Source organism: Amblyomma maculatum, chromosome 7 (assembly GCF_055883805.1).
Source record: "Amblyomma maculatum isolate TAMU_Amacu chromosome 7, ASM5588380v1, whole genome shotgun sequence".
Taxonomy (NCBI): domain Eukaryota; kingdom Metazoa; phylum Arthropoda; class Arachnida; order Ixodida; family Ixodidae; genus Amblyomma; species Amblyomma maculatum.
Genome location: NC_139350.1, coordinates 21357482 through 21366330, shown reverse-complemented (window position 1 = coordinate 21366330; position 8849 = coordinate 21357482). Strand labels below are relative to the sequence as shown.

Sequence of the window (8849 nt, the reverse complement as noted above, 5' to 3'; positions counted from 1 at the left end):
TCTGGTTAACCCTAGTTGAATTGTCATAACAACAGCGGAAGCTTATTTTGCCTGCTGCATTATTCCACTATCGCGCCCTGTGTAAGGTGTTGCATTATTGGGGACACAAGCTCAACATTTAAAAGTACGGCACAAGAGCGCAAGTTAAAAGTTCAGTCATACATCATACTCTAAGCATGCATCTTGCTTCTTCTTTATGATACAGGTAGACAGCAGAGCGAAAGCTAGAAAATATATACGCACACTTTCAAAAGATTGCGGCAAGCAATATTTATTTACAGGCCCATAACCTGTGTACTTGCAGATAAGTTTATGTGACATCGACTTTAAGAGTACAAGTTTGATGCGAAAAAACAAATTTGACACAAAAACGATGGTAGCTTTGTAGGTATTCAGAGGAATGGTAGCTTTCTCGAGTTGCTATTGGGGGAAAGATAATTTCCCAAAGTTGTTTTCTATGCTCGAAGAACTTTGCAGCTGCAGCTCTCGTGTGTCAGAGCGATTTATTTTCTAAGCGTATGCTACGTGCTTTTCAAGGACTCACCTAGATCGTTGTCCTCTGTGAAAAAAATATACGCCACTTGTATTTATAATGCTACATGGCACAAAATTGAATGTCATCAAATAAAAGTTTTTCGCGATCCTGGTCGCTACTATGATCCGCGGTTTGCTGGAGACTAACCATTGCCCCTACGCAGGCTTGCTTACCACGGTCCTCCAGCAAAAGGTTCCTGTGTACTACATGACTCTTCTTGGCGCTACCCTGGTGGCCGTGAGCCTGGTCACATCATCATTTGCTTCAAATATTGTGTGGATGAGCGCACTTGTCGGCGCAGCATACGGTGAGGTGTATTGAGGGGCATTGCAGATTTGATTTTTATCTTTTAATTAGACTGTTCTTTAGTTTTCTGTATCCGTAGAATTTTTCAGCATGTGGTTGTGGTTTCTGGTGTCTAACTTCCCAGAGCGACTCAGGCTATGAGAGACGCCGTAGTGGAGGTCTCCGGAAATTTCGACCCCCTGGGGTACTTTACTGTGCACTGACATCGAACAGCACAAGGGAGCCTTGGTTTTCGCCTCCTTCGAAAAGCGGCCACCACGGCAGGGATGCGATCCCGTTTCCTTGGGAACTTTTTTATGCATGAAGTCTTGTTTTGATTAAACAAAATAGAACTTTTTTCCGGAATAATGATAAATTCTATGAACACCTGAGATCAAGTCGAAACAACAGTATTTTAATTGGAGAGCTTATTACTTATTCTTTAACCTTCAAACGTTTCTAGTTATTTTGTGTGCCTTAAAATGGTAGCGAAGTGCAGAATTCATCCTTCATGATTTTACCGAATAGATTTGTACCCTAAACATGAAATTAGGAAATGTCTCCATCAACTCTTCTTAGAAGTGGTTTTGCGGAACTTCCCCCAATCAAAACCTAATTTCATTTTGTGCTCAAGTATTGCTGTCTTAAGAGTGTAGTGCTACTGGTAACGAAATAAATGCAATACACAACCGTATTAAGAGTGAATTTAGCAGGCATATGCTTGTGGTTCGGAAAACAGAACGTTCGCTTCTAGTAAAATCTATACAAATTGCTTATATTTCTAAACCATGATCACTCTCACCGCTGTACCTTTACCCACTTTGACCACCTGGCTTTTTCATCACTAATTGTACGCAAGTGAGTGAACAATTATCTCAATTGGGATGTAAACTTAAAAACTACTTGCCACATTTTATGACAATTCTGGTATGTCGATTGAAGGACAATGCTCAGATACGCCTTCACATGCACACGCATGGATGCGCATGTACACACCCATGACCACTTTCGTTTAAAAAAAAATGGAATGCTTCGAATAATTTGAATTTCCTTTCTTTTCAGGTGCAGGTGCAGGAATCGTAATAATCATGCTTTTCCTCTATACTCTCACATATTTTGATAAGTATCGCGCAACAGCGACCGCCTTCAAGTACGTCGGATGGGCGGCGTCTGGCGCCGTAGGACCAAGTTTACTAGCCACCACTTCTGAAAACTACGGTTCCCTGCCAGCACTCCTTCTTATGGGCGCTATAGCAGCGCACTCAATACCTCTCGTGATGTTGCTCAAAAATCCGCGTCTGCTTGGACCATGTGTTTTATTGAGGAAAAAATTTTGCCCGGTGATGACAGAGCAAACAATTTCTGCAAGTATTAGTAATTCTTGTAATGCAGTATTTCCGTCCGACTACCTTTTGTGTGACGCTGCCGGTGGAAATGGCGGGAACCACAGCACTTTGCCTCTACAGATGCGCATAAAGTAGCTACAGAAAGCAAAAGGATCTGTGAATATAGAAAAAATGAAAATGCAAGATTTTAGAAACCCACATGCTGAAGCAGCACCAACCTCTGTGCAGGACGCTCCAGGTGAAAGCGCAAAAAGTATTTTTTCTTTTCAGGACATGAACCATGTCCAATGCCAGGGCAACTGTCCCCGAACAAAATATCTGGTTGTGAAAGCACCCGACATGGTGAAGCACTGCTGTGTTCTCTTTCGCTCAGCTACGCGCTCGTTGCGGTATACGTGGCTGTAGGCTATTCCAGTTCTATGCATGAGGGAACCATTGTGGCGTATGGAATCGACAAAAACGCTGGCACCTTGAGCCAATGCAACTAGCTGCAAACCTTTGCAGCACTTGGCATGCTGGTGGGTCGAATTGTGGTGTCCTTCCTTTCCGACAAAATACCAAACAGTAGGTGCCCCTTAGCAGCGGGCAGCCTAGCTGTTTCCGCAGCCAGCCTAGTTCTCATGTCTTTCACGAGTATGTCATCCTTGCGGTACTCACGACAACGCTGGGTGTCTGCCGAGGATTCTTGCTCTGCGTCAAGGCCGTCCTGTACGGCGACTACCTCAGCGTAGAAAGCCTGAGCTTCGCCTGTGGCTTGCAAGGCCTCGGAATGGTACCAGTGCTCCTGACCGCACCTGCAGTGATAGGTAAGCTGAATTTAAGCTCAACGGTTAGATATTGTGGCATATTTCTGTAATAAAAGCAGAATGCCAATTAAGCCATAGGTTCTGGAGGGCAGCATTCACAAAAATCTAGTTTGAATACCCAATGATAATATTGAGAGAAATACGCTATGGTATTATATATGAACAAAAATTATCAGCCGGTCTAATATAATTGAAATGTTAAAATGAGAATGCTATTCAAGTCTTCTGTTCGATTGAGGATGAACCTCAAATTCGGAAGGGAAACATTCATTCTGAATAAACTTTAGAATTTAGGTTCATTGGCATGAACCTGTCGCACCATCGAGATGGAACGGTTTGTTTTACTCACAGAATGATCGGAATAAATAAAGGTTATGCACAAATATGTTTCCAACTGTATACGAAGCATTTCAGGGGGGCGTGCTGCAGCTGTACGTGCAAACATGCTTTATTTTACAGCCACAACAATTCTTTGACAGCATAGCGTGAAGGGTGACTGTTAGTAGCGAGGCGCTCTCCGTGAATGGAGAACTGATTCACTGCACAGAGAAACACAGCAGTTATGCTTTTACTAACATAGTTGCATAGTTAGGATTGCAGTTTGAAGAAAAAAATGCAATAATATTTCTCTTATGCTCTAATAACATAAGTCAAAAATAGCGTCGTTTTACAAAACAAATGCTGCTTCAGATTTGGCTACATGATGGGACTCGTAGGCACCATTATATAGAGCACCACAATTTTTTAGGCATTCTCTTAAAAACATCGAGAGCATGAGCAAAGGTAGTTGACATCCAATGCGCTTATTCTGGAAGTATAGGTAATTAAAATTGAACTCTTTAGCGAATGCCCTGTTTCACAGACTAGTTACAGAAATATAGGGGTCAGTATTATCTGCGTTAAGATACGTGTACCAGTCGAACCGGCAGGATACATTTCATAATTACATGAACAATTACATTTGTATTACTACTACTAATTACTACCTTGCGTTTTTCTCTTCACATCAAGAATCTTGGTTGCATTAATGCGCTTTGTGTAACAGTGCGCCGAGATTTTTCCAACTGTCATCTTCAATTCTGCAGTGAAGTGTATGGCTGGACATTGCTGTTAGACGCGTGCGACAGAGCTTTTGGCGTAAATAGATTTCTGTTGTAAATGAAGTCGCTGCCCTAGAGTTTCTGTTTGCTTGCAATCATGCCACGTAGGTTTTGGTCGTGCCATCTGCTAAAATATGTATTTGATAGTTAAAGATAAAAGTAAACGACCGCATTGCTTATCTGCTTCGGTATCCCTGGCAACATGGAATCAACCCGGGATATGGGAGGTGGTGAGTTTCTTTGTATCTGAATGGCCAGAATCTGTCTTTTCGGTCCTGTTTGTTGTCTCTTTAATTGCTCACGCACTGTTTGCGCTTCAAAAATCAGTCCGATGATTACAAAACAAATATAAATCAGTGCCTTTAAACTGACGACTCTGAGCCCAAAAAGTGTACATTTGTATTTAAAGATATGCGCTCTTCTCTTTCTTTCTTAAAGAGAAAATATTGCCCACCCGATCGTCGGAAGATCTGATTGCAGTGCGCAACTTTCACGGTCCGTCGCAGAAATATGAAGAGGGTGGGTGCAAGTAGGAAGTAGAGGTGTGGTTCTTTAACCATACGAGGGACGGCATGTGAAGTTTTGTGTGTCTGACGATCGAGCGGCGAGTATAGTTGGTAGCAGTCTAATGACAGGCCGTGGTGCTGTTTGCGCTCGCGGCGGCGCGCCTGTTGCAACCGCATAGCTTTTCGGCATATATTATATTTAGCAGAAACGTGTGCGTTCATATAGGTTTCAGCGTGTAAATGCTTGTAAAGGAGCGGGAGTCGTGGCCGTGTCTGCTCTGTATGGTGAAACATGAAGAGGCTGTTGCGCTCTTTGCGGCCGTGTTCAAATTTTCCCACTTGGCACCTAAGCATTCTCAAACGTTTCCGTCGAATTTCTAGCGAGCTTTGAAACCCCTTTGTCCTTGTATCCTTACAAATGGTTTATCTATGTTAAAGTAGACACATAAAAAGCCAGAATGTAAAAAATTGCTATATTTTCTATAATCGTTTTTGCCTTAATCTTAGATATGCGCTATTAGGTCAAAAATAACGGACCTGAAATTTATATAGCTATCTCATGAGGTCATCACTATCTTGTTTTACAGGTTTCTTGAGGGACGAAATGGGTTCTTACGACCCATTCTACTGGATGTTAGCAGCCATGAATATTGCGGCTGCGTCCATTGTGTTTTGCGTCGCGCTTACGGACCACCAACGCAGAAAGCAGTTGAGTCTCAGCCGAGAACAGCAAAAATAAAAGACTATTATTCGGTTTTTCCTCAACTACGATATGCAATTTTTCAATGGCCAGAGGTTTCGTCCCAATCGCATATGAAGACTTTGAGCATACATCAATCTCGACGCTTGGCATAGTTACTAAGTATACTTCTATGTAGAAGCCATGCTAACGCGGTCATGGCTGACTACGAAGACGAAGAACCTTATGCCACCTATAGCCCTCCTCTTTAATTTGTTCACTATACTGATTGAGCTGGAATAACCAATTCAGTTAGCGTTTTATAACAATATTTGGCGCTTTCTAGATTGTTTCTTTGACGAACCAATTTATAACAGGTGCTTGTCATGTGGCGATAAATGTGCTTATAATTAGGCCGATATGTAAACTGCCTTTTCGGAAACAAGTCACACAGATTATAAGAAGACACTTTGTAGTTTTCATATCGATTGTTTTCAGTAGTATTGACGTAACGTTCTCACTAGCATGGTGTCGTAAATGTGACCTCCAGTACTTGCATGTGCACACTGTCCCGTTTTTGTAGTTTTCTCTACTTTCCGAGAAGTGCCCTATCAGCAAAAAATTGAATTATGTGAGCTACTTTCTTCATAATAGAGGCTCCCACTATTAATATTAATTTAGTCTAAAACGATAGTTCTAGTGCATTGATTTCACATAGAGTAACACACCGACATTACAAATTAGTTGGAGTAACTGATACAGGCCAGTACAGTGCAATAGGGCTCGTTCTATAACCATTTCCCTGTAAGGACGTTGATATTAAAGAGATTAAGCAGCTATTTTCCATTAGGTTAGAAGGGCTCATGTATAAGCATCTGGGAGTATTTGCCAAAATGAAGATAGGAAATTTTATATTTCTATCACAGAAAGCACCGTTTGAAGTATTTGAAAAAAAAAAAAAGCATTTATGCTGCTTGCAAAAACCATGTTCTGTTTTGCAGTCATTATGGCAATGATCGCTCTTCACGTAAGCACACGAAATAATTATAGAACAGAGCCTCAAAATTGACTACCAGAAATTCTGAAACCTTTTTAAATCTCACCGCTGCTCGAAAGCAAATTGAACAATATGGATAAAATATATGTAAGTTTGAATGGTTCCGATGATCTTCAAGCACATGTTATCACTAAGTGGAGGAAGAATGACCCAATAAGTTTTGTACAACCCAACAACGCTCTTACACAAGTATTTAATAGTCGACGGATGGATAGGCAAAGCGCAAACTTTTCCATCCCCTACGATCGTTGTAAAGAATAGCAAGTGTTGGCTTCGAAGCCAGAAGCAGTGCACACAGCGGAAAAAAGCGGAGCATGCACTTCACTGGGAAAATTAACATTGAAGCCAGGCTCCCATCTAGTTTAAAATGAATGAAATGATTGAGCTCTGAGTTACTACGAAGGAATCTCCCTTCCCTCTCAATTAAAGAGCTGGCAGAGAGGGCTCCACTGCACAGGTGAAAAGGACAAAAAAATCATCTTGCTTTTTTTTTCGGTTAAAACGAAATCTGAATAATATATCAACAGCCTTCTTTCGTCGCTTTTTGGTTCAGCATATATACGACTTGTGCCGATGGGGCCAGCAAACGGTATTGCCCGCTTCGGGAATGATGTCGATGCTGCTTCTTTTGCTGGCTAATCCAGGCAATGTTTGTTCTAATCTGAAGATTATGAAGCCTAACTTATCTGAAAATTGTGTACTTTTTATCCGTATTTCAGGCAACAGAGAGCTCTTATCTTTCAAATGTACACATAGGAGATTGGAAGGAGGGCAGGCTCTAACAAACCAGCTTTGTGCTTCGATTCCGTATCCCATTGTGCAGTGGCAGTTTTTTTTTAAACTGGGCGAATGTGACGGTTAAATATTTGTCCCATGTCCATCATCATCATCATCATCATCATCATCATCATCCTCAGCCGGACTATACCCACTGCAGGGCGAAGGCATCTCTCATCGAATTAACCCGGTCCTGTGCAAGCTGCATCCACTTGACCCCTGCGAACGTTTTAGCCTCGTCCGCCCGCATAATTTTCTGCCGCCCTCTGCTACGCTTTCCTTCGCTTGGAATCCAGTTTGTTGCCCTAAGCGACCAGCGGTTATCCTTTCTTCGCGCTACATGTCTTGCCCATGCCCATTTCTTTTTCTTGATTTCCAGTATTATTCTCAGTGACTTGACTTATTTCTCTGACCCACTCTGCACGTTTCCTATCTCTTAACGTTATCCCTACCATTTTTGTTTCCATAGCCCTCTGCATTGTCCTCGACTTAAGTAGAAACCTCTTTGTTCACATCCACGTTTCAGCCCCATAGGTAAGTACACGTAAGATGCAACTGTTGTATACTTTCTTCTTGAGCGATGCCGGTAAGCTGCTATTCATAATCTTGCAGTGCTTGCCAAATGCGCTCCATCCCAGTCTTATTCTCCTTGTTATTTCCCTTTCATGGTCCGGATCTGCGGTTACTACCTGTCCTAAATAGATATATTTGCTTACTACTTCCAGTGCTTCGCTACCTAACGTAAACTCCTGTTCCTTCCCTAGGCTATTGAACGTTATCTCAGTCTTCTGCATATCAATTTTCAAGCCTAGTGTTTTACTTTTCCTGTCTAGGTCATCAATCATTCTTTGCAATTCATCCCCTGAGTTACTCAGCAAGGCAATTTCGTCAGCAAATCGCAGATTACTCAGGTATTCTCCATCTACTGTTATCCCTAACTGCTGCCATTCCAAGACTCTGAATAGTTCTTCGAAGCAAGCTGCGAATAGTACTGGGGAGATCGTGTCTCCTTGCCTAACACCTTTCTTTATAGGAATTTCGTTACTTTCTTTATACAGAACTATGGTTGCTGTGCACCTTCTAAATATATATTTACAGCACTTCCACGTGCGGCTCGACTACACCCTGATTTCGCAATGCCTGTATGACCGCCGAGGTTGCTACTGAGTCAAATGCTTTTTCGTAATCAATGAACGCTATGTATAAGCGCTGGTTATATTCCGAGCATTTTTCTATCACCTGGTTGGTTGATGGTATGGATATGATCGATAGTGAAGTATCCTTTCCGAAAACCTGTTTGATCTTTCGCTTGGTTGCAGTCTTAAGTTGCCCGTTACTGACAAGAATGATGTGATCGGTTTGCAAATCAGACATATCCTGGAAATCGAAAACTAGAACTCTGTGTGTGTGTGTGTGTGTGTGTGTGTGTGTGTGTGTGTGTGTGTGTGTGTGTGTGTGTGTGTGTGTGTGTGTGTGTGTGTGTGTGTGTGTGTGTGTGTGTGTGTGTGTGTGTGTGTGTGTGTGTGTGTGTGTGTGTGTGTGTGTGTGTGTGTGTGTGTGTGTGTGTGTGTGTGTGTGTGTGTGTGTGTGTGTGTGTGTGTGTGTGTGTGTGTGTGTGTGTGTGTGTGTGTGTGTGTGTGTGTGTGTGTGTGTGTGTGTGTGTGTGTGTGTGTGTGTGTGTGTGTGTGTGTGTGTGTGTGTGTGTGTGTGTGTGTGTGTGTGTGTGTGTGTGTGTGTGTGTGTGTGTGTGTGTGTGTG

General features: G+C 42.3%; 1 pseudogene; it reads left to right on the top strand.

Annotated features, from left to right (window-relative positions):
* Positions 1–2360: 2360 nt before the first annotated feature.
* LOC146182796 (monocarboxylate transporter 10-like) lies at positions 2361–5317 on the top strand (annotated as a pseudogene).
* The last annotated feature ends 3532 nt before the right edge of the window (positions 5318–8849 follow it).